The 18239-nt window shown below is 47.9% G+C and overlaps 1 protein-coding gene across 1 annotated transcript in view; it reads left to right on the forward strand.

Annotated features, from left to right (window-relative positions):
- MMP16 (matrix metallopeptidase 16) overlaps positions 1–18239 on the forward strand; it is a 239160-nt gene that overhangs the window by 157138 nt on the left and 63783 nt on the right. The gene's annotated exons all lie outside the window — the stretch shown is intronic.

The following is an 18239-nucleotide window of genomic DNA, read 5'->3' on the forward strand; positions in this document are numbered from 1 at the left end:
TTCTGGGAGAGTAGAGTAGGCAAGTACTCTATGCTATAATGCCTGGATAATAATGTGAATTTGCTACAGTTGGTCTTACTGTATCTCTCATTGCAACAATCGTCTCTAAGGCATGAAACCTAAAAGGAAGGAAAAAAAACAAAACAAAAAAGTTGCCACAAATTAAAATTTTTGCTAATGGTGGACCAAAATGTGTATACAAATTAAGCTAGATGTATGTAAAAATAATGCTGGCTATTTTTATTGGATTTTTATTCTATACCATAAGCCTTTCTCTTATTGAACCTGTAGGTTATCATTATTCACACTTACATATATTAGATAAGTAGAAGTCATTAATGTCTGTGGGCCTAATTCAGCAGCAAACGCAATAGCGATTACGCATGCAGTCGATCGATTGTTTGCCATCGCGCATGCGTACAAGCCACACTGCACCTGCGCAGCGATCACATTGCGATTACGGACACACAAAGGAATCCATCACAATTTAAGTGACAGGCTGTCAATGTTTGGGTGTGGTGACAGGGTAGTGGTTGGAGAAACACAGGCGTGCCTGTCCGTTTGAACGCCATTTCATGGGCGTGTATAAATTAGCCACTGCGATTGCAGCCTGAGAGTCCTCTGCTTGCGAGGAGACTTGCAGTTCCTGCGGCTGGTCAGAACTGCTGTAATTGTGCGTGGCGGGCCGATGTGCGTTGTATACACAGAAGTGCGAGGTTGAACGTATATGAGAAAGCAGCAGTGGGCGGCTCTATGCTGGCTGAGCTGTGGCAGGCATTAGCATATTTTTTTTCGCAGCTACGTTGCGTGTGCTTTCGCAGCTGCGATCGCAATTGCGATCTGTACTGAATGAGGCCCTGTGTATGTTAATTCTGTTACACTGTCCTGAGTACACAAACATGAAGAGGTCTATCTGTAATGGTAAAGTTTGTATTGCTAGATAAATACATAAATACACTATGTCACTGCATATGTAAGTATTGGATTGTAAACTGGTTACAAAAATGTATCAAGAATGTCAGATAAGACTGACATTTAATTTTCTGAATTGTAAGGAGTAAAAAAAGGAACACTTCATAATATCGTTTTACATTTTTCCCAAGCATCTGTCATGCAGCATATTAAAATTAAATTACATGTTTGATAGTTCCTGTTCAATAAATCATCCACCAACTGAATAATTTGAGATAATATAAAGAGTATAACCATTAGTAGATGTAACTTTATACTATTTTGTATTCTTTTGTGTTGTTGTTATTCAAATCTATGTTGCAGGATTCAGTGATGGAGCTTTCAGCAGGAATCCCATTAAAAATGTATTTTGGAGTTTGTTTGTTCTTTAAGATAAATCAGTGTTGCAGGCTGTAAGAAGGTTGTTGGTGTTTACCATTTTTTTCTTTTATCTTGCTATTTTCGTTATCTTGCTATTCAGTATTTATTTTGTACAGTGTCATGGATTACTAGGTAATCAGTCACATGGCACATTGTGCAGTGAGCAGAGAGGCTTTGGAATAGATTTATGATATATGACCTCCGTCTGCACTGTAACATTCTTTGCAACCTTCCCCCCGGCGCTGATAATGCTGGCGGTTAAAATGCCAACGGTGGAAATCCCGATGCACGCAGGTAAGTATTCTAGCCCTACACCTAACCCACCTTTCCAGCAGCCTATCTCTAACTCTCCTTTCCTGCAGCCGTACCCAATCCGTCCTCTCCCCCCCCGCCGCAGCCTAACCCTCCCCTCCCGCAGCTTAACCCTCCCCATAGTGCCTAACCCTAATACTCACCGTCAGGATCGCGGTCATCAGAATTCTGACTGCTGTCGGAATTCCGTCGCCGGGATTTTGTTTGCTGACATTGTCTGCGCCGGGATGGTGACTACATCCCGTCTGATCCTACAGTAGTTATTACTGGTCAGGAGCAGACCCGCCGAGAGCCGCGGCGGGCTCGGGTAAAGGGGGCGTGGCCTAATCGAGGGAGGCGTGACCACGCCCCCTTTGAGGAAAGTGCCCCAAAGCGGCGCTGCGCACTGGCGAGGGCGGAGCTCTGAGCCCCACTCAGCCCAGCGCATAACCAGTGGGGAGCGCGATCAGCTTGATCGCTCCCCCACCCCACAGGCATAGGAGACTGCTGTGGCTGCTTCTTAGGAGCCGCGAGCTGTCTCCTAGTGCAGCCCAGCACACAGCAGCGTGTGCTGGGCTGCTGTGATGAAAGAGGGGGGGAGCGGTACCGGACCGCTCCTCCAGCAAGCCCGGGCCCGGGTAATTTGTACCCACTCCCCCCCTCTCGGCACCCCTGGTCGGGAGAGGAGGGCAGATAGCGCTGGCCAGATAGGCTACTTAGTTACTGGAAGGAAAAATGAGGGAACCTATTTAGTTTTAGAAAATTCGCAAAAAATAAGTGTTAACAATAATGTAATAACACCATGGGCCAAATGTAATAGGGTGAGAATTTAGAAAATATGAGAGAAAACTCTCACATTTTTAAACACAGCCAATGATATAAAGTCACAGAACATGGAAACTTGCATGTTTTTCAGACTCAAAAAACTCTCATGATTTAAACTCTCATCCAGGTGTTTCCTGTTTTGAAAATAAAACTTGATCAATGTATTAGTGTGAGAGTTTTACTGCTAAACATTTTCTAAACTCTCACCATAGGCGAAACTAGAGATCTGGTAATGGGTGGTCCCAGTTTTAGCACCATGTCAGATATTGGGAAAAAACCACCAGTGGCGCCCTTACCCATGGTGTGACCTGGAGTAAGAAGGTATGTTGTGTGCGCGGCGTAGCCGCGCGCCACAAAAAAAATGGGCGTGGCCTCTTGATCAGGGGGCATGGTCACTTGAGAAGGGGGAATGGCCTCGCAGCCCGAACCCCAGTGGTCTGGTGTGTGTCTAAGAAGTACGGGTGAGCACTATGCAGTGACGGCTCCCTCACACTGTCAGGAGCCGAGTGCTGCATTTGATGCTACAGTGCAGCACCCGGCTCCTGTCACCTTGTTGTCACCCCTAGGCGGGTTTTTGGGACCCCAGTAATTTTGAAAGTCTTTTCTTACCTATATGGTGGTTTCTCTGCAACGGGGAACCTCTGAGGAATTTGAGCCTCACTGGGCAGCGTCTTCACCCGGTATTCACTATTCATGTAGGAAATAACATTGACTGGAAGATGCCTGTTTATGTAGAAATATAACCCATGTCATCATCATAACCAGATAATGTATACTGTAGTAACAGAAGCTTTTGTGCATGAAAAATGTGAATTTCCCTGATCAAACTTCTGTGTCTCTCCAGGCTCTCCTTAGTTACTCCAGACCTCCCAATGTCTCCATCCCTAGGCCCCCCTGTGGTTCTCCAGGCTCTCTGTGTCTCTTTATCTCCAGGCCTCCATGTCTGTCTATCTCCTGGCCCCCTGGTCTCTTTCCATCCCCGGGACCCCCTGCGTCTCTCCATCCTCAGGCCCACCTGTGGCTCTCAGCCTTATTCCACCAGCCCCAGTGTGCATCTCTCAGCCCCATTCCCCCAGGCCCAGTGTGCGCCTCTCAGCCCCAGTGTGCATCTCTCTGCCCCAGTGTGTCTCTAAGCCCCATTTCCCCGACCCCAGTGTGCGTCTCTCTGCCCCAGTGTGTCTCTCAGCCCCATTCCCCTGGCCCCAGTGTGTCTCTAAGCCCCATTTCTATGGCCCCAGTGTGCATCTCTCAGCCCCATTCCCCTGGCCCCAGTGTGCATCTCTCAGCCCCATTGACCCAACCCCAGTGTGCGTCTCTCAGCCCCATTTCCCCGACCCCAGTGTGCGTCTCTCAGCCCCATTTCCCCGACCCCAGTGTGCGTCTCTCAGCCCCAGTGTGCGTCTCTCAGCCCCAGTGTGTGTATCTCTGCCCCATTCCCCCAGCCACAGTGTGCGTCAGCGTCATTACCCAGCCCGTATCACCCCAGCCCTGTGTTAACTCCAACCCCCCCAGCCCTTTGCAGTTCAGCTCCAAACCCCCACAGCCCTGTGCAGTCAGCTCCAACCATACCCCCCAGCCCACTGTGCAGTCAGCTCCAATCCCCCACTCCCACTCAGACCTGTGCAGTCAGCTCCAATCCCCCCAGCCCTGTGCAGTCAGCTCCAATCCCCCCCAGCCCTGTGCAGTTAACTCCAACCTTCCTCCCCAGCTCCCCTGTGCAGTCAGCTCCAATCCCCCATCAGCACTGTGCACAGCTCCAATCCCCCCTCCCCCCTCAGCACTGTGCACAGCTCAAAACCCCCTTTCCCCCCTCAGCACTGTCCACAGGTACAATCCCCCCCCCTTCCTCCCTGCAGTCGCCGCCAGCACTTACCCCCTGTTCCTCTGTTTTGCTGCTTGTTGCGGGAAGAGCTGTTGCCGAGCATGTGCAGCAGCTCCCCCGGTGCCCATCTTTTTTTTTTTTTTAAGTGAACTGGACTAATGGGTGGTCCTGTGCACCCCCGGACCACCCCCCAGTTTCGCCTATGACTCTCACCCTTTTACATTTGGCCCCATATGTTTTTAACAGTGACAGGTCCACTTTAAAGCTACATTATAATTAAACATTATTGAAAATTATGGCAGAATATCTTGGTGCATCAATACAAAACTAACACGTTTTGCACTGCAGATTCAGTTCTACCTCTTTACAGACGACCATCCCGTTTGGAGTCTTATTTATCTGTGTATACTAACTATTAACTTGTAACTTGTTTATAGCAACTGTCACACTTAGGGCTTTATTTATCAGAATCTGTATCTAATGGTGCATTCACAAGGTCAGATTTGTCAGTTCAACGATGAACGATTAAACGATTTTTACAACGATTTGAACAATTTCTTCAGCGATGAACAATTGAACGATTTCTGACAGTATTAAAATGAATTAAATCGTCCAAACCTGTCTGCAAACACAGTCGATGTCAGATATCGTTATCTGACATGCGGGCATGCGTATCGTTGGTCGATGCATGCCCTACATGTCAAAGATATGAACGTTTGAACGATTTTTACAATCGTTATCGTTCATATCTGATAAGAAATCTGACCGTGTGTGTGCACCATAAGATGCGGATGTGATCTGAAAAAATAACCAGGATTCGCAATACGATATTTGAATGCAGTGCAAGAATGTATCAAATATTTCATAAAGGATCACAGCTTGCGAGAAAGCTTTGTCCATGAGAATCCACTTTTCAGGGTGTTATTTGCAAAAAAATACCCTGACAGTGTGACCACACATGCCAGGGCATGGAAGGCTGAGTTAGTGTAGGTTAGACGCCATACCAGGTGGCGTTGTTATTGCAGGGCTCCCTTCCGGTATTTTGTAACAGTTTCAAGTATGGGAAATGCAATTTGCTTACTAAATAAATGCGATAATTAGGGCTTGGAGTAGAATTTAGCGAATTCTCCTCCAATTGCCCTTTTGTACATTTAGGTGATACTACTAATAATAATGTTCACATTATTTTAGTAAAAAAAAAAAAAGATTGATAAATAAGGCCCTTAATATTCACTCTGAGCAGTGCCCAGGCGTTATTCTTTTCCATTTGTGGTCACCACGACCCTAGCAGCCCGTGGCCGTCCTGTTACCTTGTTTGGGTTTTTGGTCTCCACCTATAAGCTACCTCTCACAGTACAATATAAGCTATCTTCCTTTAGTAAGACACTGGTGTTCTCACTGGTAACTCAGCAGCTCAGTAAATAATTGGTGGAAAGCAAACGCTGGCAACTTATGTACCAGCTTGGTGTTTCCTAGCTGTACATTCTCAATGTTAACCTAAGTGGGTAGTGTGTCAGGTCCAAGTGGCTATTATATTACAGAATACGGTAAGGACTGTTTCCTTGCATTACCAAACAAGAACTGCTGAACAAGAAATCTCTCCGACCTACCATCATCACCATATTTTGCACCGTGTTTTGCTTTGGAAGTTCAGGAAATCTGACCCTTCCCTTCTTTCCCTTTAACGCAATATATTCTAAACATTGTATCTGACTGATGTAATATATAGGGACAACAATCCTGCGTAAATATAAGCTGCAATAAAGGTTTCAAAATATTTATTTTCTGCTTCTATTTTTAAGTCTTGATGGCTGAAAAGTGACATTCTATTTTGCACATGGATAAATGGTTCTTTGTCTACTTTCTAAATGCAAAACTACTTGGCATTGTTTTTCAGATGTTTACTTCAATGAACCTTTTGATAGATAGTAACAAATGTGCAGGAAATGATACCACAATTAGCGCTTTGTGCTAGAAACTCTTCTCAGCTTGTTTTTGCAATAACAAATACAAGTGGTTGTTCTATATGCTGAAAATAGAAGTGCTGTAGGGTGAATGCAATTTTGTACTCTTCAGGCTAATACTTTAATGTGGGTCTCTGAACTGGAGCATTCACAGAGGGGTAACCATCCTAAGTACTCTATATGTATAAGTAATGTTCTAGAACAGGGGTGGGGAACCTTTTTCTTTCCGAGGGCCATTTTGATATATATAACATTATTTGCAGGCCCGGTGCAGGCCACGCCCCTCCATGTGATGTCACACAGGGGCGGGGAAACAATCGCCGGTGATTACAGCAATGCCTGGAGCATCCTGAGGATGCTTCGGGGAGCTGTAAGGGCAGCGGTGTGACCGTCTGAAGCATCCTAAGGATGCTCCAGGCGGCATTGCTGCATAGATTCTGGCCGCAGGGTACCATTCTAGGCACCCTGCTATCCAGATGAGACTACCATAAAAAAAGCTCAGTGGGCCAGACCAAATGATTCCGCGGGCCTTCCGCGGTTCCCCATCCCTGTTCTAGAATAAGGACAGGATGGCTGTGACATGGGCAATGTAGAGGTTGGGATCTGCATGGAATGTTGTGTGTTCTGTGCTATGCAGCTCTCATAGGGTTGGTTTACGGGATCCCGGCGGTCGGAATGGCGACGGCCAGTATATCAACAGCGGCATCCCGATAGAATCCCCTATCACTCCCCCCCACTCTCACAGCCTAACCCTAACACTCACCTAGTGCCTAATCCTAACCCTAATACTTACCGTTGGGATTCCGACCACTGTCAGGATTTCAGTGCCGGTATTATGAGCTCCAGCAACCCGACCGCCAGCATCCCGACCGCCGGGATGTCAACTACATTCCCCAGTGCATATTACAGCCTCACACTGGCTGATGAAGAGTTACCCTGGTAACACACTACACCGTCGGACTCATCGATCAACGGACCCACAGACAGAGTGGCCGATTTTGGTAAGCACCAATTGGTACACACAGGCAGATGTACCAGAATATCTGCTTTAAGCTGGGTACACACTATGTGAAATATCGTTCGTACAGCCAACGAACGATATATCACTAAGGGCATCTGTCCGTGTGTACAGCCGATATGTCTGTGAACGATGTCCTTCACAGACATCTCGCATCGGCCCTGCACGATGGCAGATGCCAATATATCTTGTAGATATATCAGTAAATCTGCCTGTATGTACGGCCGACCCACCAACCGGCCCACACCCTGGCCGGCCACAGTACCTGCCGACACTGACATCACAACTGTCTGCGTATAAGTCCCTGTCTGGATGTATGGCCTGTCGTTACACCTATACAGGCATTGGCTGACATAAGTATCAGATGCATGCAAATCTGCATAAGTACATACTGCAGTAGGACTCTTCATTAGGCCCTAAGATTGCATTATATACTGGGCAAATGAGCTGGTGCTGGTAGGTTTGAGAAGCCCCATTGCAGCTATTGTCCCGAAGCCAAGGAATCTGTATGACTACACACTGGTGCAGAGTAAGCACTATGGGTCTGATTCACTACGGAACGCAACTGCGAATGCAATAGCGATTAGATCAACTGCGATAGTATTCTAATCCATTGTGATCGCAATGCCGCTGCAGCACTACACAAGGACACCCACTTTACCTTACACACATCCGTAATGTTTAACAAGACTGCGAGACCATCGGTACAATCGAGTACCAACACAGCCTCACGCACACTGGCACAAGCCCTGACCTTACTCAGAAATTGCTAACTACTACGCATGCTATCGGGCCTCAGGGATAATTTATGCATGCCCCTGCAATGGCGTTTTAAACACACTGGCACGCTTGCGTTCGGCCGACCACCCCCCGTCACCACCCACAAGCGGCACTTCCAGTCAATCACTCTGTGATGAGTCTGCGTAGCTGCTGCGATCGCAGTCCCGATCGCAGTGGCTGGTTCGCGTTATGTGCTATAATGTAGGCCTAGTACAGTAAAGGCGTGCTTATGTAAATGCAGACCTGCAGAAACACGCATGTACGCCTGCTAGGTGGCTCTTCTTGTGCTGCAAGGAAGGTGCAAATACACATTACCGATGCCATCATAAACTAGGCACATATGCCGCTGATGTGGGGCGTGCGCCTCTTGACCCATGTTCATCTTGTGAAAATAACAGTGGCCAAGCTAATGTCACACTCTCTTGACTGGTTACAGTCTAATGCATTTTAATTGCTTTACTTCCATTATGTGCTATTTTGCTCCCAGTAGAATGAAGACTCAAAATCATTTTTCCCTTAACAACGAACACATTTTATGTTGATGAAACATAGCAAGTACAGTTTAATTACTTGATTGCCAATCATCTGAAAACTTGTAATTACCCTGAGGTTTTAAGGACCGTTTTCTTTCTATTACAAGCACTCCAGTTCATTCACCTGGGCATATGTGTCTATCTCTGTACTTCAACTGCCAATTTCATCTTCAGCTTATTTTCCCAGTACGTTAAAGTTCATTTTCATATTGAGGACAATAAAAAAAAATATATATATACTCACAGCATTTTAAATGGCCAGTGAAGACGTAAAGGGACATAGCGCCTGATTCAGCAGCGCATGCAATTGCAATTACGTATGCAGATCGATCGATAGTACTGCGGTTATGGATGGACTGAGGAATCCATTGCAAAATGAGTGACCGGCTGTGAGCGTTTGGGGGTGGTTACGGGGGAGTGGTTGGAAAAACGCAGGCGTGCCTGTCTACTTGAACACTGTTTCATGGGCGTGCATAAATTAGCCACAGCGATTGCATACACAGCTTGAAAGCCCACTGCGAGCGGAGACTTGCAGTGTATGCGGCAGGTTGGACCTGCTGTAAATATTGCGTGACTTGCCGATGTGCCTCGATGGTACCGATGTTGACGCAGGTAAGCGACTTTGTACGCATGTGAGAAGGCAGCAAGGAGCGTCTTCATGCCGGATGTGCTTTGGCAGGCATTAGCATATTTTTTCCTTCATCCACAGGGGACTCTGGAGTCAAGACTGTGGAGTATAGATGGGCGCAGAGTGGAGCCGGCTGGTTCTCTAAAATACGTGGCTGTAGGTTGAGCAGAGGTCCCGTCGCGGCTGGCTCCGGGTCCCCCACAGTGTCCCCGCTACAAGTCGAAGAGTACAGGCACTGCATCTAATACCTGTCATTGGAATACAGCGGGACAGATATGGTAGGAGCTGCCTCCGTAACGGTCATCTCAGTAGAGGCGGCCATTTGATTAGGGGGCTGAGCTACTACCTGACATTGAGAATAGAGCGCGTTACAGCTCCTGTGTTTTCACAGCTACTGGCCGCCATTATAGGACAGCTACAGACACCCTGCAGCAGCTCCTTCTGAAACATCTATATCAACCTCTCCTGCCTATTCAGGGGACAGTGAGTTGTTGGGGGTATTGCCTGGGTGCCATTATTGAGGGTTGGTGACACTCCTCCCTCTCTATTGCTGTGCATTTTCCTCTCTATATATCTTCCCTCTCTCTTTCACTGTGTGTCTGAGTGTAAGGAAATACTGCTATCTGTATGTGTACAAGTATGACAGGCAGAAGTAATGCTTCTAAGGCTTCTCAGAAGTTGTTCGCCTGTAGAAAGTGTAATTTTAAATTCACACAGGCTCAGGAAGGGGCTCTTTTATATGAGTCATGCAACTCTGGGGAACCCACTCCAAGGGGTCTATCTAGGTCCAGGTACCCTCCCCTCCTTGGTCCATGCTAGCATGGGTCATCTGAAATCTAACTGCAGAACTAGCTGAGTCCCGCACTGAACGGGAGGCTTCTTGAGAAATTGCTGAGCCGTACTGGGCTCAGGCCTTAGCGTGTTCTATGGAAAGTTTAGTTCAGGTGGTGGGTTCTGGTTCACAGGTCCAGGCGGCGCTACTACAACCTCCGACCAGGAAGAGAGCTGTACTGGTGATACTGCAGTCTGATGAGTCGGAGGACGACCGAGTTTCTGATAGAGGAAGGTGATCTCCTTCAGGATTCAGAGGAAGAGATGCTTCCAGAGGAGGATCCTCAGGAGTTGGAGTGTCCTCAGGGGCTAGATGCTGTCATTCTGGCTGTACTTAAAATTTTGGATGAAGAGTCTCCGTCTCTGACATCTCTTTTTGCTAAACAGCAAAGATCTGCTTTAACATTTCCTATCTCAAAGGAACTTGATGATCAGTTGGCTGTGGCGTGGAAACATCCAGACAAGAAGTTCCAGATGTCTAAGCGTCTTCTTTCATCCTACCCTTTTCCTATAGATAATAGGACTCGATGGGAATCTTCTCCTTCAGTGGACTCCTCTGTGTCCCGTCTCTCCAAAAAGACTACCCTTCCAGTAGTCATATCATTAAAAGAGCCTGCTGACCGTAAGTTGGAACCAACTTTAAAATCCATTTACACCGTAGCTGAGATTCTCCTTTGTCCAACCTTGGTAGGATCCTGGGTCAATAAGGCCATTGAACGATGGGCTGAAGAGTTAGCTAGAGGTTTGCATTCCGGAACGTCAAGATCAGAACTCCTTACTCTAGCGGAACATATTAGAGAATCATCCATCTATCTTGGTGAGGCTTCCAGGGATGTCGCCTTACTTGGGTCCGGATTTCAAGAGGGCGGTGGAAGCATTACCTTTCGCCAGGGATATTCTTTTCGGATCCGAGTTGGATAAGTGGATCTCTCAGGCCACAAGAGACAAATCCACTTTTCTACCGTCCTTTTCCTCGGCAGCCCCATTGCCACGAAGGACTTATTCTGCAACTTCCTTTCACTCCTTTCAGGTTCCCACTAAGTTCCGAGGTCGTGCAAGAGGCTCCTCTGTAGCTTCACAAGGAACAAGAGGTAGTGGAGGTGCAGCTGTCCCCCCTCGCCATCAGAACACAAAACCGGTTGACAAGCCAGTGGCATGACAGGCTACCAGCCCACCTGGGGGCTCCCATGGTGGGAGATCATCTTTCTCTCTTCAAGGAAATGTGGCTTCAAACTTGTTTCGATGCCTGGGTGTCACAAGGTTACTGTATAGATTTCTCGATCCATCCTCCTCATCGTTTCTTCACTACCGGACTTCCAACCTCGGAAATGAAGAGAAGGGTGTTACAGCAGGCTATCACAAGGCTCCTAGAGTCAGAAGTGGTGATTCCGGTTCCAAGACACCAGAGGAATCACGGCTTCTATTCAAATCTTTTTGTGGTCCCGAAGACGGATGGCTCGGTTCACCCTATTCTGAATTTGAAGTCGTTAAAACCTCACTTGACGTTCTTCAGGTTCAAGATGGAATCTCTGCACTCGGTAATAGCAAGTCTGGAGCCAGGGGAATACCTGGTGTCTTTGGATATCAAAGACGCTTATTTACACATTCCCATCTGGGAGCCACATCAAGCGTTTCTCAGATTTGCCATTCAGGATGCACACTGTCAGTTTCAGGCTCTACCGTTCGGACTATCCTCGGCCCCCAGAGTATTCACAAAGGTCATGGCCACCATGGCGGCTCTTCTTCGTCTTCAAGGGGTAACTTTAATCCCGTATCTGGGTGATCTTCTGCTCAAGGCTCCGTCACCAGACCACCTTCTTCTGGATGTATCTACCACTTATCACCTTCTGCTTCAGCACGGCTGGATTATAAACTTTCCAAAGTTGCAGTTGGTTCCTTCATAGTGTCTCTTATTCCTGGGGATGATTCTAGACACCGCCCTTTGGAAGGTGTTTCTTCCAAAAGATAAAGCTGTGGCAATCAAGGAATTAGTCACACTTGTCCTTCAACCCCGGAGAGTCTCTGTGCATTTTTGTATCAGACTACTTGGCAAGATGGTAGCAGCCTTCGAGGCCTTAGATTTCGGTCGTTTTTACTCTAGGACCTTCCGACTAGACCTACTGTACTAATGGTTGGGATCTCATGTCCACATGCACCACTTGGTGTGCATGTCTACAGAGATGCGAATTTCCCTGCTTTGGTGGCTACACTCAAACCACCTCCTAGCCGGAAGGTGTTTCAGTCTGTGGGACTGGGTTATTCTGACGATGGACGCCAGTCTCAAAGGCTGGAGAGCAGTGGTTTTGGACCATCATTACCAGGGCCTTTGGACGGTTCAGGAGGCTCTCCTTCCGATAAATGTTCTGGATCTCAGGGCAGTTTATAACACCCTTCGAGACTCCTTTCCTCTTCTACGAGGGCTGGCAATTCGAGTACAATCAGACAACGCAACCGTGGTGGCTTACATCAATCGACAGAGAGGAACTCGCAGCCGGGGAGCCATGAGAGAAGTATCCCGCATTCTCTGTTGGGCAGAAAGGCACGCCGCGGCGCTGTCAGCCATATTCATTCCGGGTGTTGACAACAGGGAAGTGGATTACCTAAGTCGCCTGGTTCTTCATCCAGGAGAATGGGCTCTTCATCCTCAGGTTTTCCAGGAACTGATTCAGCGATGGGGCAGGCCCCAGATCGATCTCATGGCGTACAGACAGAACCATCATCTTCCTTTTTATTGCTCCCATACTCGGGATCCACAGGCGTTGGTGGTGGACGCGCTGACGGCTCCGTGGCCATTCCAGTTTGTTTATCTGTTTGCACCTTTTCCTCTTCTGCCTCGAGTTCTCAAGCGCATCAAGCGGGAGAAGGTCAGGGTCATTCTAGTCACCCCAAATTGGCTCACAGGGCCTGGTTCTCAGACATACAAATGCTTCTCGCAGCAGATCCTTGGCCGCTGCCTCTTCATCCGGACCTTCTTAAAACAGGGTCCTTTTATCTATCCCACCTTGCACAGACTGCATTTGACGGCGTGACTTTTGAAACCACAATCTTGAAACGGAAGGGTATTCCACGAGCGGTTATCCCTACTATGATCCGGGCTCGGAAACCTGTGACTGTCCCATTATTACCAAATTTGGAAGGTCTATGTGGCATGGTGTGAAAGTCAGGGGTTTCATACCCCTTCTTTTCGTTCGGACCGTCTTTTGGGTTTCCTGCAGACAGGTCTGGATGCGGACCTTCGCTTGGGATCATTGAAAGTTCAGGTTTCGGCTCTTTCTGTTTTCTTCCAATGCAAATCTGCATTGTTTTCCCGAGGTTCAGACCTTTTTACAAGGAGTCCTTTGCATTCAACCACCCTTTGTTCCTCCGATGGCCCCTTGGGATCTTAACTTAGTTCTTTCTTTCCTTCAGTCTATTGAACCTTTGGAGACTGTTGATTTAAAATTTCTTTCTTGGAAGCAGGTTCTGTTGCTTGCCTTGACATCAGCTAGGGGAGTCTCAAAGCTTGGAGTGCTGTCATGCTGCTCTCATTATTTTCCATGAGGATCGGGCAGTCCTTCGTACTCGCCCTGCCTTCTTGCCTAAGGTGGTTTCTTCTTTTCATATGAACCAGCCTATTGTGGTCCCTGTGTTGCACGAGGACCTTCCATCCTCTCGTTCCTTGGATGTAGTGCGTGCCTTACGTATCTGTGTAGACCGAACTGCTTCATTGCGCAAGTCTGATTCCTTGTTTGTTCTGTATGAGGCGGCTAAACGAGGATGGCCTTTTTCTAAGCTTCTAAACAGGTTCTGGCACGTTGGATAAGATTGACTATTTTTCAAGCTTATTTAGCAGCATCCCGGTCCCCTCCTGCTCCTATTTCAGCGCATTCTACGCGTTCTGTTGGGCCTTCTTGGGCGGCTGCCCGAGGAGTTTCTGTCTCTCAGCTCTGCCGAGTGGCCACTTGGTCAGGGACTCATACCTTTCTTCGGTTCTACCGGCTTGACCTCAGTTTGGCCGTTCAGTTTTGCAGGTGTCACAGCGCTCTCCCTCATGTCTGGGTGGCTTTGGGACGTCCCAACAGTCTTGACTCCAGTGTCCCCTGTGGATGAAGGAGAAAACAGGATTTTAGTACTCTCCGTTAAATCTGTTTCTCTGATTTCACAGGGGACACTGGACCCCCCCCCCTGCGCTGCTGTTCTGTTATTTTTGTTGTAGATGTGACTGCTGTGTTCTTGCAGATTGTTACTGTTACTATCTTTTCTTCTGCTTGTTATGTTCTTCCTCCTTCTCTAGAGGTTCTTCCTCTCCGTCTCCTCTCGGCTCTTCTATACTAAGGAGATGAGGGGCATAGAGGGGGAGGAGCCAGTCACATTTATAAATTCTTAAAGTGCCGGCTCCACTCTGCACCCGTCTAAACCCCACAGCCTTGACTCCAGTGTCCCTTGTGGAATCAGATAAACAGATTTAACGGTGAGTACCAAAATCCTGTTTTAGCAGCTGCGTTCCTTGCGACATCGCATTAGCGATCCTTACTGAATCAGGCCCATAGTATTGAAAACATAGTATTGTTTATTCTAAAAACATGTTTGGGATAACTTTACATACTGAGGTCCAGTGCACCAAAGAACAAGAACTGTTTTTTTTTTGTTTTTTTTCAAATTTAACTCTTTTAATCTATCCTATTGTGGAATCAGAGATACTGTAGCCTGTACATTGGTGTTGGTAATGTAAATACACATAGCGGGAGATTTACTGAGAATCGTGTTGGGCTGCGATTACAAATTGGAGCTTATCACCGGAACGTTTCCTGCAGCAAATCTCAAATTAACACTTGGTCGTGTTGTAGCGTGCCAGAGTTCACTCGTATTGGCCCTAAACCGCACATGAATTCCCAAATACCTGTAGCATTTTGAGCAGAAGCATGCACAGATCAGTGACATCCGTGTATGCTTCTGCTTTTAAATAAGAAGCCATTTAACAGTTAATTTTAAATTAAAATTGACGTGGGGTCCCCCCCTCCCAAGCATAACCAGCCATGGACTCTTTGAGCCGGTGTTGGTTCAAGAAATACAGGAAAAAAACTTGGTATGTAATAAACCAGCATCGGACTCTTATAATGAATGGCCCTGATACTTAATTTCCACAAAAGTAGCTGCAAATCTTCATTTTTTTCACCTACTTTTGTAGATAATGAATAGACCCTCACACCTTTGTATTTTACTAAATGATGGTAAAAATCTAAATGTGAACTTAGGGCTTTGTTTCACCCCATCTTTCCCATGTCACAAAGGTAGATGGGGCAGACATACAAACAATTGGTACATAAGACTGGTAGATACATACAGACACAAACTTGAGACACACAGACAGACATGCATGCGACAGGATGTAGTCCCAGCGGTTGGGATGCCGACGCTCAAAATGCCAACGTCGGAATCCCGACCGCTGACATCCTGACGGCAAGTATTGGGGTTTGAGTTAGGCACTATGGGGAGGATACTGTGGGGAGGGCTAGGCTGCAGGGGAGGAGGGAGCTAGGTTTAGGGGTAGAGTTAGGGTACTTACCGGCAGGTGCCAGTATCCTAACCCTGTCGGAATGCCGGCGTTGGGATTCGCACCACTGGGATCCTGAGCGCTGGCATCCCGTACCCAACCCCATGGGACACATGGGCCTAAAGACACATTGCTCACACAGACACATGGAACATAGTATAGTAGAAGATCTTTTTCCGTCAAAGATCTTCCACTCTGATAAAAAGATAATCTACTCCTTAAGAACTCCTCTGTTTCTACTCCTCTCTCAGGTAAGTTTATACCGAAAAAAGAAAAGACCAAAACAAAAGCTCATGGTCCAATATCAAAATTTGAAGCATAAATTCAATTCAATTTTCATTCACAACGTCTATGGGATCTCACGAGATGGCGTACCAAAACTCACAAAAATCGTTTTTTTGCTGTATACATAAAGGTATCTTTTCCCAACAATCCTCCACCACGTGGGATAGTGAACCCTTCACCTCCACCGTACGTAATTGAATTGAATTTATGCTTCAAATGTTGATATTGGACCATGAGCTTTTGTTTTGGTCTTTTCTTTTTTCGGTATAAACTTACCTGAGAGAGGAGTAGAAACAGAGGAGTTCTTAAGGAGAAGATTATCTTTTTATCAGAGTGGAAGATCTTTGACAGAAAAATCTCCATTGTATCTGGATATATGAACAATAAGTATATGTGATATTTTCAGAGAAGATTCCGTGATCATTAGGTTTATGAAGTGATCTTTATTTATATGTCTAGCTCCTTGTCTTCTGCTATATCCAATTGTATATATATTATTGTGACCTTAAGAACTGGGTGGGTCCTGTGTGATACTGTGGGGAAGGGCTGCTTGTGTGCGCACTGTGGGTTTCCGTACAATATTTTTTTAAATTGAGAAGCCAGGTCACATAAATTAACTACCCCCATCCCCCCATCCCGGCATTCCCATACTTACCCCATTTCAGTTGGACGCCTATGTGCTCCCTATAGGGTAGGTCTGTCCAGTCTCCCTAGCAGTGGGAGCCATTGGGGCATGTGTTCCTGCTCCCACTGTGCATACATGTTGGAGACGGGACAGACCTTACAGAATTATTCTGACTTTCAAATTTGTGGCCGCTTCAAATCTATGTGCTAGCTCGCCGATATTTCTACTTCAGGGTCCATAGGGTATCCACAGGATACCTTGGGGTATAGGTGTGACGTCAGTCGCAGGGCACCAAAGAGTTAAGCTTTCAGCCTCCCAGGATGCACTAGGTCCCCCTCCTATACCCCGGGCCAAGGCACCTCAGTTTAGTTTGGTGCCCGGCCGGAGTCGGGTGCACCTGTTGGAGTGGGGGCTAGAAGAGCCCCTGAAGCTTTTTCTTCATGCAGCTGTGGCTGCACATCTGGATGAACAGCATGGACAGTCAGTCCTGACGTCCATGCTGTCTTCCCTACACCCCGCCGGTACCAGAACGCCGGTACTGATCCGGGGATGCTGGTGGGCGTCTGGGGTCACAGCTAGCGGTGACCCCAGATGCTCCGGACCATGGCCGGATTCAAGGGGGACAGAGGTAAGCAGCGGGGTCCCGCGGTGGGTCCCCGCTGATCACATGGTCCTAAGTCCCCAGGCAGGGGGCTCCCTGGGGACTGGCTGCAGCGTGGAGCCAGGCGACCAACCTGCGCTTCCACCACCCCCTGGGACAGCGGACCTCAGCAGAGCGGTAGCGCTGCGGCGTCCCAGGGGTTAAATGCATGCCAGGGGAGCGCGCCTTCCCTGTCTCACAGCCGGCGCCTCCCCCGCTGCACACAGCCCTCTCTGCACTGTGCTGACTGGTCCTGTGTCAGCGCTCCTCCCCCAGGCCAGCTTCTCTCTGCTCCTCGGCGGCCATCTTCTCTGCAACGCATGGTGAACGCTGCTGGAAGTCTGGAAGGAAGCATCGTGGTCTGGGTCCCCCCGCATACCTCTCCTCCGCTGTGGCTCAGGTCTGTGTATGCAGCGCTGTGTCCTACCAGGCCCTGTGTCTGTGTAGTTGAGTGATCAGCGCTGTTAGTGCAGGAATTGTTATTTCTCTGCATTGTATGTGACTGTGCTAGCGCTGCCTGTAACTTTTCTTCTCTAAACTGTCAGCTTTATTACTGTCCCTGATCTTTCTGCTAAAGCTCTTGCGGTGCGGTGCTGCAGGGTGGTCTCTCGCCTATTTAATACTTAATTGGTGAGAGAGGTCACATACGTGGTGCCATCATGTCTGAAAGTGATTTTCCCCTCCGGCTACAGTGTACCACGTGCAAAGTACCGTTAGCGGAGGGGGAGGGTAGCGCGGAGGGCCTTTGCCGGCAGTGTTTGTCCATGGCGCGGCCTATTACGGTTACAGCACCGGTACAGGAGCCGCCCTGGGCTTGTTTCGCTCAGGCGTTAACAGCTTTAGTGGGCCAGTTAGCTCCGCAGCCCGCGTTTACTCCGATGGGTTTGTCCCAGCAGTCTGTGGTGTCGTCACCCATGCAGGGGTTCCCACGACAATTGGTGGTACCCCACAGTCTCCCTATTTCCCCACTCCCGGGTTCTCAGGAGCCAGCGTGGGTTAACTCCCTGACGAGTTCTGTACAGCACTTGTCGGATGTGTTGCAAGGGGAGTCTGTGATGCGGCCTCATAAAAGGCCGGTGGTGTCTCTGTCCGCTCCTTATGAGGATGACGAAGGGACGTCTGATGATGGGGA

Source organism: Taudactylus pleione, unplaced genomic scaffold (genome assembly GCF_031769625.1).
Source record: "Taudactylus pleione unplaced genomic scaffold, aTauple2 ptg000114l, whole genome shotgun sequence".
In the NCBI taxonomy this organism is placed as follows: domain Eukaryota; kingdom Metazoa; phylum Chordata; class Amphibia; order Anura; family Myobatrachidae; genus Taudactylus; species Taudactylus pleione.